The sequence below is a fragment of the Mustelus asterias genome, chromosome 12 (genome assembly GCF_964213995.1).
Source record: "Mustelus asterias chromosome 12, sMusAst1.hap1.1, whole genome shotgun sequence".
NCBI classification, from domain to species: Eukaryota; Metazoa; Chordata; class Chondrichthyes; order Carcharhiniformes; family Triakidae; genus Mustelus; species Mustelus asterias.
In genome coordinates this window covers 25,389,015-25,404,260 of record NC_135812.1, presented here as the reverse complement: position 1 = coordinate 25,404,260, position 15,246 = coordinate 25,389,015, and positions in this window count along the sequence as shown.

Genomic DNA, 15,246 nt, shown 5'->3' with positions numbered 1-15,246 from the left:
TGTGACTCCAGATCTATAGCAATGTGATTGACTTTTAAATGCCCTCTGAAATGGCTGAACAAGCCACTTCAGTTCAGGGGCAATTATAGATGGGCAGCAACTGCTGGTTTTGTCAGTGACACCCGCATCCCATGACAGAATAGATTTTAAAAAAAGGATGAAGGCGGTTCCCTGAGGAACCTTGGACACACCTGCAGTAATATCTCTTAGTGGTTGCACAGTAGTTGCATATTAGAGTGGAAGCTCTTACTCCTGGTGGATCTGGATTGCCACACGTGGGAAACTAGCCAGAGTTGCAAACCTCATCAAGTTATAGGGAGCGATCTTGAGGCTATGCTCGCTGTCCGTGCGAATGCCAGCAGGGGCTCAAGATCCAGAAGTCGCAGTTCTTGCTGGCGAGAACACGATTTCAGATCTGGTGATGTCAATTCAATTCAACTTTGTCATTGTATAGTGCACAATTACAATGGAAAGTGAGCTTGCAGGCTCCCAAGATACAACGAAAAAAGCAAATGCAAGTAGTCATTATAAACAGACTTAGAACTAACATAAAAATAATGAAGTTTATTTATTAGTCACAAGTAAGGCTTACATTAACACTGCAATGCAGTTTCTGTGAAATTCCCCTAGGTGCCACAGTCCGGCGCCTGTTCGGGTCAATGCATCTCACTAGCACATCTTTCAGTCTGTGGGAGGAGACCGGAGCACCCCCACACAGACACGGGGAGAACATGCAAACTCCACAGTGACCCAAGCCGGGAATCGAATCCGGGTCCCTGGCATTGTGAGGCAGCAGTGCTAACCACTGTGCCACCGTGCTGCCCCAATAAATAGATAGACATCATCCCATAATGGGCGTGAACCTGCGTTCTATTGATTTGAATGTATTTAAATATGATTAATCTGCCCTCTCGCCAGACATTGACCGCCCCCCCATCCCGCTCCCCCTGCCGTATATTGATACCGCACCAGAATTAAACAGAGGACCTGGCGGGTTGAGCTTGCTTCAAATCCAGTCTCGCATCTCTGCTGGTTTCAACCCTCATCCGAGTGCTCCTCGAGGTTATAATTCCCCTCACTATTTTTAACAAAGCTATGGAGACAGGGATTGTATCATTCAAGCCACTGAGTTTTTAATCTAACCTAATGTTAATTACATTTCTTTAAATCATTAATCAGCTTCAAGTTAGAACATTGGGCTTAGTATTCATGAAAATCAAATATTTTCCCAATTAAATGATTCATATTCTTCGTTATTATATTTAATGACAGCATGACTGACTTGTACAATTTTTGTACAGCACACTGGCATTTATCATTGGAAACCTTTAGATTTAACAGATCGCACATGGCATTGCTTATAATTAGCCCAGGACATGGAATGCAGCTCTAGTACTGAAGCTTATTTTTCTTCAGTGCTTTAGTGTAACCAATTTACTGAACAATATATCATAATTTGTGATAAAATATGATCCATTTTGCTGACACAGGAAGGTAGAGGCCCTATGTGCTCACATATGCAATGTATGTCCGTGTTATTGCTGCTGATCATCAAGCCAAATGTTGCTAAGGATGCAAATCGTAGATTAGAATCCCTACAGTACAGAAGGAGGCCATTCGGCCCACCGAGTCTGTGCCGACCACAATCCTATCCTATCCCCGTAAACCCGCACATTTACCCTGCTAATTCTCCTGACACTACGGTCAATTTCGCATGGCCAATCCACCTAACCTGCACATCTTTCAGACTGTGGGAGGAAACCGGAGCACCCAGAGGAAACCCACGCAGACACAGGGAGAATGTACAAACTGCACACAGACAGTCACCGGAGGCTGTAATTGAACCTGGGTCCTGAGCATGTGAGGCAGCAGTGCTAACCACTTTGCCACTGTGCTGCCCAACTTTTTTTGCCTTCTTCTGAAGAGAATTAATTCGAGTGCGGCATCACCATACGGCGGGGGGAGGGGAGCGGGGTCAATATCTGGCGAGGGGGCAGGTTAACAATATTTAAATAAATTCAAATCAATGCAAAGCAGGTTCACGCCCATTATGGGATGACGTCACCAGCGAGGGGCGGGGAAGAAACAGCGGGAAGAATATTACAGGGGGCATAGCACGTCCCTCGTCACCCCCTGAAGCAAGGTTGGTGTGGAGTTGAGCTGCTCCGTGCTGGCCTGCCTTGCAGCCGTAACATACTGCAGGGGTGGTGCTGGTGAGCTAAACATGGGCAGTGTGGAACTTCCATCCCCCACTGGGGAGGAAGTTCCCCCTCGGGTGTAATATTAGAAAAGGCGTATTCACAAATAATCTTGACCTTCAAAGCACAGTGTGATTTACTGTGGATAGAAAGAAAGGTAACCTGTTGCTAATTTCATAAAACAGCTCCATCAACGATATCATATTTCAGACATTGCTCTTGTGGAATCATACAATATTTAACAGCACAAAATAAAATAGTGATGACCCAGGGTTTATGGAGAATCTTAAAATGGTTATCGCACGGAAGGAGGCCATTCAGCCTGTGTCAGCTCTCAGAAAGAGCAACTCAACTAGTTCCACTTGTCTATCCTTTTTCATAGGAACATAAGAACTAGGAGCAGGAGTAGGCCATCTGGCCCCTCGAGCCTGCTCCGCCATTCAATAAGATCATGGCTGATCGTTTTATGGACTCAGCTCCACTTACCCGCCCGCTCACCATAACTCTTAATTCCTTTACTGTTCAAAAATGTATCTATCCTTGCTTTAAAAACATTCAATGAGGTAGCCTCAACTGCTTCACTGGGCAGGGAATTCCACAGATTCACAACCCTTTGTGCGAAGAAGTTCCTCCTCAACTCAGTCCTAAATCTGCTTCCCCTTATTTTGAGGCTATGCCCCCTAGTTCTAGTTTCACCCGTCAGTGGAAACAACTTCCCTGCTTCTATCTTATCTATTCCCTTCATAATCTTATATGTTTCTATAAGATCTCCCCTCATTCTTCCGAATTCCAATGAGTATAGCCCCAGTCTGCTCAGTCTCTCCTCATAAGCCAACCCTCTCAACTCCGGAATCAACCGAGTGAATCTCCTCTGCACCCCCTCCAGTGCCAGTATATCCTTTCTCAAGTAAGGAGACCAAAACTGTACACAGTACTCCAGGTGTGGCCTCACCAGCACCTTATACAGCTTATATACCTTTTCCCATAGCCCTGAATTTTTTTCCTTAAGGTGCCTATCCAATTCTCTTTTTGCAAGTCATGATTGAATCTGCCCCTACCAATCACTCTCATCTATTTATACAATTGAAATAGTTCATTCCTGGATCTATTCCTGTAAATCTTTTCTCCACCCTATCTAATGCCTTCACAGTCTACCTAAAGTGCAGTGTCCTGAATTGAATACGATACTTCAGTTGAGAATAAGCCAGTAACAAAGGTTCATCATAACTTTGCTTTTTTACATTATACCCAAAGCTCTCTTTGTAATCACTTTCTCAATCGGTCTTGGCACCTTCAATGATTGGTGCTCACATACCCTCAGGTCTCTGTTTCTGCACCTCGTTTAGAACTGAACCGGTTATATTACATTTTGATAGGAAGGTTAAAGCAAAGTATCACTTTACACTTTTCTGCATTAAATTTCATCGACCTAAGGTCCACCCATTCCACCAGCCTGCTCATGTCACCTTCAGGTCTTTCACTAGCCTCCTTGCTGACTTTCATTTGTTCCAGGAACTTTAAATTATGTTCCAGGTTATACTTTCTAAAAGCCTTCCTTCTACCAAGGTTAAACTGACTAGCGCATGGTTGCTGGGTTTACCCTTGCAGCCTTTTTTGAGTAACATCTGAAGTTATCCAATCCCCTGGTAGCACATCTGTATCTCAGGAGGGTTGCTAGATTATGGTCAGTGCCACCAGCACCTCTACCCTGACTTTCCTCAGCATTCCTGAATGCATCTGATCTGGTCTTGGTGACATATCAACTTTATTGGGTAAGGCAGATACTCGTTTAATAACTCAGCCTCTGTGTATATGCATTGATTTGTGTTTTATGCCTCAGAAATATGCAGAGATGGCACCAGTTTATACGTCTGGACAGGAGTTTATCTAGCGTGCTTTTAATATGTCTGCGCTCTCAAGCTCCCAGCTTGCTGCTGTTTGCTTTCAGTTTAACTTCTCTTTCTCTGTAACGACACCCAGACCTGACTACCAGCACATGAAGCACAGTTAACGGACACACAATCAAACAGCAAACAACTGAACACGATCTTTTCCCTCTTGCAAAACTAAGAGACCTTATTTTAAATTAAACCATCCTAAACAAACATATGTACAACAAATCGTTTCTTAGATTTCGGCATATCTGTTTCCTTGAAAACAAAAGTAGTCTTTGAGATTGTAAGGTTGTTGATGCCGGTGGTGAGATCTACAAGCTTGAGGTTGTAGTTCTGTGTGATCACCTCAAAGAGGTGGATGGACAGCATCAGAGTCACTCATTGGAAAACGAAATGTAACTTCCTAATCACTGTCCTCAAAATATCCTTATCTGCATGCTTTCAAGTATCTTGCATTCCACATATCAATGCTTACCACAGATATGCATTGGTACCAACCAACCACTTGATCTGCTATGGTCCTGGCAAAGATGATGCAAGTGTGTGGTAATGATTTGGTCATTTGATGCGAACCCAATCGCCAACGTCAAATCTTGGGGCCGATTCTCCCAAAAGTGCTGAATTGGTGGGAAAACTGTTCTAGATCACAACTGTTTTTTCAGAGCAACTTCAGACCTGAATCTCTCCACTCTGTGCACTGCAGAGATCACGATCGTGAATATCATTAAAAACCCGGGGGGGGGGGCTATGTGTGCCGGAGTCTGACAGTTCTGGAACTCTGCGCAAGCGCAGTGGTCCTGATCTGTCAGATTACCCATTTGCTGGCCAGCTTGATCGCAGGGCAGCCTGGGACTTTGCAGTGCTGCCCCTCCAACGCCCCCCCCCCCCCCCCCCCCCCCCCCCACACACACACACACACGGCCCGATCGTGGCCCACACAACAATTCCCGGGCCAGCCCTGACCCGCCCCCGCCCCGCCCCGGAGCGCCCCGATGTCCAGCTCACCCCCCCTTAGCAGTGGTGATCTCCACACCCCCCTCACCCCCACGCTGATTCCCCCCACCCAACTGCCCACCTGCTGACCCCCGCCCCGTGAAGCAGGCCCCCTGCCCGGCAGACCCCCCCCCCCCAAGCCCACCCCAATCGCTGGCCTGCCTCCAGCCCAGACTGATCCCAGAGTGGCAACGGGACCCCCCCAACCCCACCAATCGCCCCTAGGCCCCACCCACAATAGGCCCTGCCCTCTTGGCACTGCCTGATTGGGAGTGCCAAGGTGCCCTCTGGGCATGGGCATTTTGCCCCTTGGGCAGTGTCGGGGGACAGGCTGGTGCCCATGCCCAGGGGGCACCACCCCCCCACCGCCCAATCCACTGGGGGGCCCCGATTTCCCCCCTTCTTTCCGGCAGGGTTTCCTGCTAGTTCCCCGAATGTGGGGAGCTACTCTAACCCTGCCGGAATGAAGTACTCCTGGCGGGGTGGGAGACGCTATCGGGCCCAATAATCACATTTAAAATACATTTAAAATATATGTAAAGCATATTCAAATGACTTACCTCACTTCCCGCCGGTTTTCTGCGCGTTCCTGGTGGCGCCATTTTCTTCCGGTTGGGAGATGCGCGCGGGTCGAAAACACTCATGGTGAACCCGTGAAATGGCCAACACGCACATCTCCCGACCCGGCCCGCCAGAAAAGGTGCGGGTCACAATGGGAGAATCGGGCCCCTTATTTCCGTTGTGAATGTTCGCGTGTCGATGAATGCTTTTGTTACCTTGTTGCTTTGTGATTTCCTTCTGTCTTTGCTGTGACATTCTCATTAAATAGTGGTGACGGCTTACGAATGATCAGCGACATGCAAAACTTACCAGTCGTAAATTTGGTCAGCGTCTTTCCAGTCAGAGAGTGTAGGGGGGAGCAGTATGTGCAAAGGAAAATATGCATGGATTGTTCAAACATTTTCCCCTCTGACATACTAGCTTGCAGACTGACCTTGTTCACCCTGTTGAATCATTCGGTGCCACTATTCGATTGCAGGTTGTATCCTGATGTCAGATGGTGGTGAATTCCATAGTGTTCTAGGAACTCTGTGAATTGATTGGAAACATTCCATTGTCTGCAGTGATAGTCTCTGGCAAAGACCACTTTGTAAAGGACGTGGCTAAAATGTTAATGAGCAAAGTGGTTGTTATGGAATAGGTTGCAGAAAGTTTTGGCCATTTGCTATGCAGATCATGAACAAGCAGGAAACATTGATTCCCAAGGCGCTGCTTGCACTTGTCCAAAAATACCTACTAGGACTTGTAATGGTTTTGTTAACCATGGGGTTGGTTGTAACCGCGCAGGACACGCTTTATCAGATGTACAAGTGATGCAGTTTCTAATGAACTCCTTTTGCGGAGATCTATTGCTACCCACCAGGCTACTTCCAGGGATTATTGCTTCATCTTAATCACATCCAGATTTCCATCATGGACAAGATACAATTCACGCTGTTATAGTGCTTTTGGAATAACTGCTCATGTTCTTCATCCAACCTGGGTGACATCAAACAATGCAATTTCATTGTGTATGACAGGGCAAGTTCATTCTCTGTTTTGTGAGGCCATAGATTTTAGATACTGGCTTACTGCATTTCGGCTGTTTGTCACTGATGTTGCCTTTGACTCCTGTTGCATAACATAACTCAAAGTCATGTGTGAAATCAGAGCTATCATTTATGGCGGGGTTTTCTGGCCACATGCACCCTAAGACCGGAAATTCCTGCCTGAGGTCAACAGACCTTTAAATAGTCTGCCAAGTTTTCTGTCCTGCCAGTTAAGATTAACACAGCGGGTGGGGCCAGAAAATCTCATCCATAGCCTTCAAGTCATGAACCATTCCACTATTTTTGTTCGTGATGATGGCACAGCTAAGCAAGTCACTGCTTGATTGAGTGAAGCTGCGAGATACTCAACCTTGAGGTTGTACTGATGAAGATGATCTGACCATCTGTAGATGCATTGAGGTAATACGTCATGGTCAGCGCAGAGAGTGAACTTTCTACCATAGAGATACATGTGCCAATGTTCAGGAGTACAGATAGGCCAGTGATTCCTTTTCTACAGCAGAGTATTTGCTTCCATTTTCCAGCAATGAGCATGAATTTTGATCGATTGTTTGTTCATTTCTTTCAGTGTTCTATCAGAGTGCAGGTCCAATTGTATGTGTTGTGCTATTTATTTCCGCATGTGAGTTGAAATGCATGAGGAATGCCAGTGATGCTATCTTCCTCTTCAATGCTGTTTGCTCTGCGACTGTGTGCCCATTATGCATCTTTGCGCAGTAGCTTTCGAAGAGGCCCCGCGATCTCTGCGTATCAGGGATGTATTGGTGATGAACATTGGTAGTACTGAGGAACAATGATAAATCTTACAATGGCTTTGACATTGTCACGTGTAGACTTTCTTCCAGCTGCTGTCACTCTGTAGCCTAGACAGTCAATCTCAGTATGTCCATTTGTCCATTTTGAGCATCAGATTGTGTTGTGTGAGTTGGGTGAACATTACTTATCACGGCTGATCATGTTCTGCTTCGTCCTTTTCCATGGGCAATGATCTTGTCAAGTAGGCTGAGAGTCCCCTCAACATATGACAGGACTGAAGAAACAATCTTCCGGGATGCGCTAGGTGTTGAACTTAGTCCATAGGACATTCAGCCGTATTGAAACACAACTTCATAAGGAACAAAGGGAAATGTAAGATATTGCCTTTGCTCTTCTAGTGGTATCTGAAGATAACTCAGTTGCATGTGGAGCTTTGTGAAAACTGTGGAGTTAGGAAATGGTTCTTGGATCATAGGAAGTGGATTTTTGTCAGGAATGATTGCTTTGTTAACTGCCATAAGATCGATGCATGATCGAAATTCACTATTTTTGCATTGCACAATGACGAGGTTTGATATCGATGACAATGAGCCAGTTTGCTCAATGATATTGTTTGCTTTAAGCAGTTTCAGCTCCTGTGACACTTCAGTGCTGATTGCAAATGGCAACTATCTCAAATTTTGCAAAACGGGTAGAGTTTATGTTTGCATTAATGATGTCCTCATTACCATTATTCTATAGTTGTAGTAAGGGTTGTGTGGTGCAATGGGTAACCTCCCTACCTCTGAGCCAGAAGCTCCAGGTTCAAATCCCACCCCAGGACCTGATGACCAAGGGAAGTGCATTCATAACAACCTGCTTAAACAGGTTGAATGCCAACCTGCAAACCCTTGCAAACATGCCAATGGCTGGTGGTAAGAATGGGAGAGACTTCTGGTCAGCCATGCCATGTGGAATGGTGCCCCTCAAGCTATAAGCCCCTGGTGAGAGACTAACGACCTGTTCTGGGAATTACTAGCTATGGAAAAGGACAAAGGTCTTCCTTAGGGAAGAGATTTGGAATAGTTATTGCACCTCTCTGTAATTCCCTCTGCACCTCCAATTTTCCCCTGTGTCTTTCCCACTTTCTGAACAGGATTTTCTGGCTGTGCTCACCCCAAACTGGAAAATCCCGCCCAAGACCAACGGACATTTGCATGATCTGCCTGCTCTGATTCCCGTGGCAGGCGAGACGGGACAATTTCCCCTTCAGTGTCTTTGATCCCTCCAGGGCATCCTTTTTCTCCAGCCCTTAATCAATACTACCATCTCGCCCCCTCTCTTTCTTTCCCTATCTCTCTTGAACACCTGAGATCCAGGAATATTTATTACCCTCCCCAAGGTCTTTACCATTACCACACAGTCTGACATGACTTAAAACCTTGTTATTTCTTACCCATAGAATCCTTACAGTATAGAAGGAGGCCATGCAACCCATCGAATCTGTACCGACCACATCCCACCTAGGCCCTATTCCCCTAACCCCAAACATTTACTCTGCTAATCCCCCTGACACTAGGGTCAATTTATATGGTCAATGCACCTAACCCGCACATCTATGGAGTGTGGGAGGAAATCGGAGCACCCGGAGGAAACCCACGCAGACACGGGAAGAAAGTGCAAACTCCATACAGATAGTGACCCAAGGCTGGAATTGAACCTGGGTCCCTAGCGCTGTGAGACAGCAGTGCTAACCACTGTGCCACCGTGCCTCCACTAGTACTCTTGTACTATCTGTCTGCCCCAATCCTTTGTGACCTTTGTTTCTCTTTTTTAATGCCACATCCTTGTTGCCATCCCCATTAACTTAAACTCTCTCCAACAGTTCTAGCCAATTGCCCTGCCAGAACTTTGGTCATGCACTGTTCATGTGCAAGCTGTCTGCCCTGTTTAGGTCCCACCTCCCCAGAACCAGTCAAATGTCTAGGAAATCTACACCTTCACCCCTGTTCCAACACCCTAGCCTCACATTTTTCATTACTACCCTCTTATTTCTATGCAGGCTGGCATGTGGTAAAGGAAGTAACCTGAAGAACCTTTGAGTTCATGATTGCTCATCTCTGTTCTACTTTGCTAAAAACCTCTTCCAAGATCTCGTCCCTCTCTCTGACTGTGTCTTTAGTACTGATATGGACCATGACCTCTGCCTGTTCACCCTCAGAGTTGCTCCTTATTAAATAGGTGAATATCCATTTACCAAATTAGGTAGCAGAAGACATTCTGTTTTATTGTGATACAATAGTTCAGCACAAACACTCGCCCTTCTGGACCCTAACAGAGAATAGAAACAGGAGTAGGCCATTCGGCCCTTTAAACCTGCTCTGTCATTCATTTTGATCATGGCTGATCATCAAATTCAATATCCTGTCCCTGACCAGAAGCCTCACCCACTGGGAAAAAACCCAGCTCTTAAAAACAAGCTCCAATGACCATTACCTACTCCCGGTTCACTGTGAAACTAGCCCCAGTTTACTCTTAAAGGGACCTGCATTTCTAGCATTGGCACTCCCTAGCCGTTCAGTGACCTGTTTGACCAGGGATGCAACATTCCATCCTAGAATCATGTTATGGCTGCTGAAATGCCGGTCTGTTACCCAAACTATAGTGATTGCTTTCCTAATCTACCTCAGGGATCTGTTTTGGGGCCACTGCTGTTTGTAATATTTATTAATGATCTGGATGAGGGTATAGTTGGGTGGATTAGCAAATTTGCTGATGACACCAAAGTCGGTGGTGTGGTAGACAGTGAGGAAGGGTGTCGTAGTTTGCAGGAAGACTTAGACAGGTTGCAAAGTTGGGCCGAGAGGTGGCGGATGGAGTTTAATGCGGAGAAGTGTGAGGTAATTCACTTTGGTAGGAATAACAGATGTGTTGAGTATAGGGCTAACGGGAGGACTTTGAATAGTGTGGAGGAGCAGAGGGATCTAGGTGTATGTGTGCATAGATCCCTGAAAGTTGGGAATCAAGTAGATAAGGTTGTTAAGAAGGCATATGGTGTCTTGGCGTTTATTGGTAGGGGGATTGAATTTAGGAGTCGTAGCGTTATGTTGCAACTGTACACAACTCTGGTGCGGCCGCACTTGGAGTACTGTGTGCAGTTCTGGTCCCCACATTACAGGAAGGATGTGGAGGCTTTGGAGAGGGTGCAGAGGAGGTTTACCAGGATGTTGCCTGGTATGGAGGGGAGATCCTATGAGGAGAGGCTGAGGGATTTGGGATTGTTTTCGCTGGAAAGGCGGCGGCTAAGAGGGGATCTTATTGAAACATATAAGATGATTAGAGGTTTAGATAGGGTGGATAGTGATAGCCTTTTTCCTCTGATGGAGAAATCCAGCACGAGGGGGCATGGCTTTAAATTGAGGGGGGGTAGTTATAGAACCGATGTCAGGGGTAGGTTCTTTACCCAGAGGGTGGTGAGGGATTGGAATGCCCTGCCAGCATCAGTAGTAAATGCGCCTAGTTTGGGGGCGTTTAAGAGATCCGTAGATAGGTTCATGGACGAAAAGAAATTGGTTTAGGTTGGAGGGTCACAGTTTTTTTTTTAACTGGTCGGTGCAACATCGTGGGCCGAAGGGCCTGTTCTGCGCTGTAATGTTCTATGTTCTATGTTCTATGTTCCTAGCCCTCAGTATAGATGAGTGATCCTGGTTTCTCATGGGCCGGCTGTAGCTATACTTTCCAGAGGAACCATTGCTTCCACCAGTATTCAAAACTGAATATCGGTTGGAGACTGAATTGCGCTCGGGGACCCCTACACTACCTGACGTGCCCTGTTTACCTATCTGGTGATCACCCATTTCCTCTGCCCGTACACCCTTAAGCTGTGGCTGACCATTTCTTGAACCATTGCTGGATGGATCGCTCAATCTTGGGGACGCATCACAATGACTTTAGCCTCCACTTGAGCTCTGACACTCAGAGCTGGAGCTCCTCCAGCTAACAACACCCACATGTATGTTTGACCAGGACAGGGGAATTGTCCTGGAGTTCCCAGATGGAGCAGGAGGTGCAGCTAATGGGGCTGAGGTGATCTGCCCTTGCCCTTATTTATTGGACTACCTGCTAAATTTATCAGGAATAAACATTAAGACTTGAAGAGTAAAAGCTTGATTTAATTAATTCCTAGGCCTTATCTTGGATCCCCAGCTTAACGCTTACTCTTACAGGCTACAAGGTGAAGATGTGTAGAATCGCCGCGACAGTGCACCCCTCTCCGATGAGCTCAATGCATTCTATTCCCATTTTGAGCAAGAGGTCAGTGAGAGAATGTCATCTGCCCCGGAAGCCTCGGCCAAACCGGTATCCAAGGTCACCATCGTAGACGTCAGATTAGCTTTCAACCCACGGAAAGTGACTGAGTCGGATGAGGTACCCGGATGAGCACTCAGATCCAGCAGGCGGGGGTACTCGCACAGATCTTTATCCTCTCCTTACTCCGATCTGAGGTCCCTACCTGCTTCAAGAAGACAACCGTCATCCCTGTACCAAAGAAAAACTAGGCAGCGGGCCTTAATGACTATTGCTCAGTGGCTCTGACATCCATCATTATGAAGTGCTTCGAAGGGTTAGTCATGGCACGCATCTGTTCCGGCTCCCAGATTTCCTGGATCCAGTACAGTTCGCCTATCGCCGCAACAGGTCCACAGCAGACACCATCTTCCTAGCCCTACACACCTGAATAACAAGGACACCTATGTCAGACCATATTTATGGACTACAGCTCAGCCTTCAACATCATTATCTACATAGCCTTGGGCTTGGCTCCTCCCTCTGCGATTGGATCCTAGACTTCCTAACCCACAGACCGCAATCAGTAAGGATAGGCAACAACACCTCCTCCATGATTATTCTCAACACCGGTGCCCCACAAGGCTGTGTCCTCAGCCCCTTACTATACTCCTTATGCACTTATGACTGTGTGGCCAAATTTCACTCCAACTCCATTTTCAGGTTTGCTGATGACACCACCCTAGTGGGTCGGATCTCAAAAAATGAGTAGATTAAGTACAGGAAAGAGATAGAGAATCTGGTGAAATGATGCAATGTCAACAAAGCGAAGGAGATAGTCATTGACTTCAGGAAGCATAGTGGAGGACATGTCCCTATCCACATCAATGGGGACGAAGTGGAAATGGTCGAGAGCTTCAAGTTTATAAGTGTTCGGATTACCAACAATCTGTCCTGGTCCATCCACGCTAACGCTATAGTTAAGAAAGCCCACCAATGCTTCTACTTTCTCAGAAGGCTAAAGAAATTCGACATGTCTGTTATGACTCTCACCAACTTTTACAGATGCACCATTGAAAGCATTCTTTCTGGTTGTATCGCAGCTTGGTGTGGCTTCTGCTCTAAGACGGAAGAAACTACAAAGAGTTGTGAATGTAGCCCAGTTCATCATGCAAACCAGCCTCCCATCCATTGACTCTGTCAACATTTCCCACTACCTTGGGAAAGCAACCAGCTTAATCAATGACCCCACGCACCCCAGACATTCTCTCTTCCACCATCTTCCATTGGGAAAAAGATATAAAAGTCTGAAGTCACATACCAAGCAACTGAAGAACAGTTTCTTCCCTACTGCCATCAAACTTTTGAATGGTAATTTCATATTATTAAGCTGATCTTTCTCTTCACCCTATCTGTGACTGCAAGATTATATTCTGCACCCTATTCTTTCCCTCTCCCCTATGTACTCCATGAATCGTATGTTTTGTCTGTATAGTGCAAAAAACAATACATTTCACTGTATCCCAATACATATGACAGTAATAAATCAAATCAGATCAAAATACATTCTCTATTAATCTCAGTCCTCTTGGGTTTCCCCACTCTTTCCTCTCCCTACTGATTCAGACCTCGCTCTTTCAGTTTCTTCCTCCCCTTCTCCGACTCTGAGGCCTGTTCTGCTGCTGCACTTTACATCCATCCTCCTTCAGGTTACCAACCCTCTAGGATTGGCCTGGAGTCTTCAGGAATTGGAGGTTAATCTTCAGGACACTGCAGTGTGCAGTCCTGGAGACAATTCATTACGACATTAGAAAGTATGGTTTCAAAAAATTGTGTTGAACATTTCTTTTTACCAGATGTAGAAAAAATATTGAAAAGGGTGCGGGGTGGTGGGGGGTGGGGTGGGGGGGGGGGGGGGTTGGTGGGGGGGAGACCGTTTGCCTGACAGTCAAGCATCATCTTATTGGGTGACGAGTGCTTTGCTTTAAAGTTGATGTGGAAAGATCATGCGTCACATGGATGGATGTGTTGGCTGACAAATGGGTGGATAGTGGGGGCAAGGCATGTGAGGCAACCTCCAGGACTACATTTAATCACAGTTGGCACCCCTAAGTCCGCTCAGCTCCACTCTCCTCCTGATCTCTGGCTTGCTCTGCCATCGCGCCTTTCTCCAACACTGCCTTTGCTCAGCTCCTGGCTTGAATGTGGACAATGTGAAGCAGTTGCTGTCGGAAATGACTAAGAATATATCTAAAAAAAAAGCACCTCTGCTGTCATCAGAGTCTGCCAATGAAAGAAAACAAAGGCCCATCAATTAGAACTCTCAAAATATTTATTACAATTATGAATTATATCAAAAGATTTTAGCAGAGAACATTTTAGTTGAACCCCTGTAATAAGTCTTCAGAGGCAGAAGTCCCTTCACCAAAATCCCTTTATTTACAAGCTCCAACAGCAGTACACAGAGTGCGAGTAGTTAGTAATCTATCTCGGGGGTGTCAGAGGAACTGACACGCCCAGTTAAGTACAAGGCAAAGACTCCCTGATTGGATCCTTAACCAGGGAATTCATACCCCAATAGGCCAACCCTAATGGCCTGATTGAAGTCATTTCAACACCTTAGTTGAAGGGTCAGTCACGAGGGGACATGGGTTCAAGTTGAGGGGCAGAAGGTTTAGTGAGGATGTGAGGAAAAACCTTTTTACCCAGAGGGTGGTGATGGCCTGGAATGTGCTGTCTGGAAGGGTGGTAGAGGCGGGTTGCCTCACATCTTTTAAAAAGTACCCGGATCATCACTCAGCCCAACGTGCCATGGGTAAGTGCTGGCAAATGGGATTAGGTGGGAGGTCAGGTTCCTTGCGAGTCAGTGCAGACTCTATGGGCCAAAGGGTCTTTTCTGCACTGTATGATTCTATGATTTTCATTCATCATTCTTCACCCCCCCCCCCCCGAAACCCCACCCAGTTTTATTGGCTATAGTACAAAAATAACATTGGGAACAAAGAACAAAGAAAATTACAGCACAGAAACAGGCCCTTCGGCCCTCCAAGCTTGCACCGACCACGCTGCCCGACTGAACTAAAACCCCTACCCTTCCCTGGATCATATTCCTCTATTCCCATCCTATTCATGTCTTTGTCAAGACGCCCCTTAAAAGTCACTATTGCATCTGCTTCCACTACCTCCCTCGGCAGTGAGTTCCAGGCACCCACCACCCTCTATGAAAAAAAACTTGCCTCGTACATCTCCTTCAAACCTTAGCCCTTTGCACCTTAAACCTATGCCCCCTAGTAATTGACTCTTCCACCCTGGGAAAAAGCCTCTGACTGTTCGTTCCGTCCATGCCCTTCACAATCCCGTAGACTTCCATCAGGTCATCCCTCAACCTCCGTCACTCCAGCGAGTACAAACCAAGCTTCTCCAATCTCTCCTCCCAGCCAATGCCCTCGACACCAGGCAACATCCTGGCAAATCTCCTCCGCACCCTCTCCAAAGCCTCCACATCCCCCGGCAGTGTGGCGACCAGAA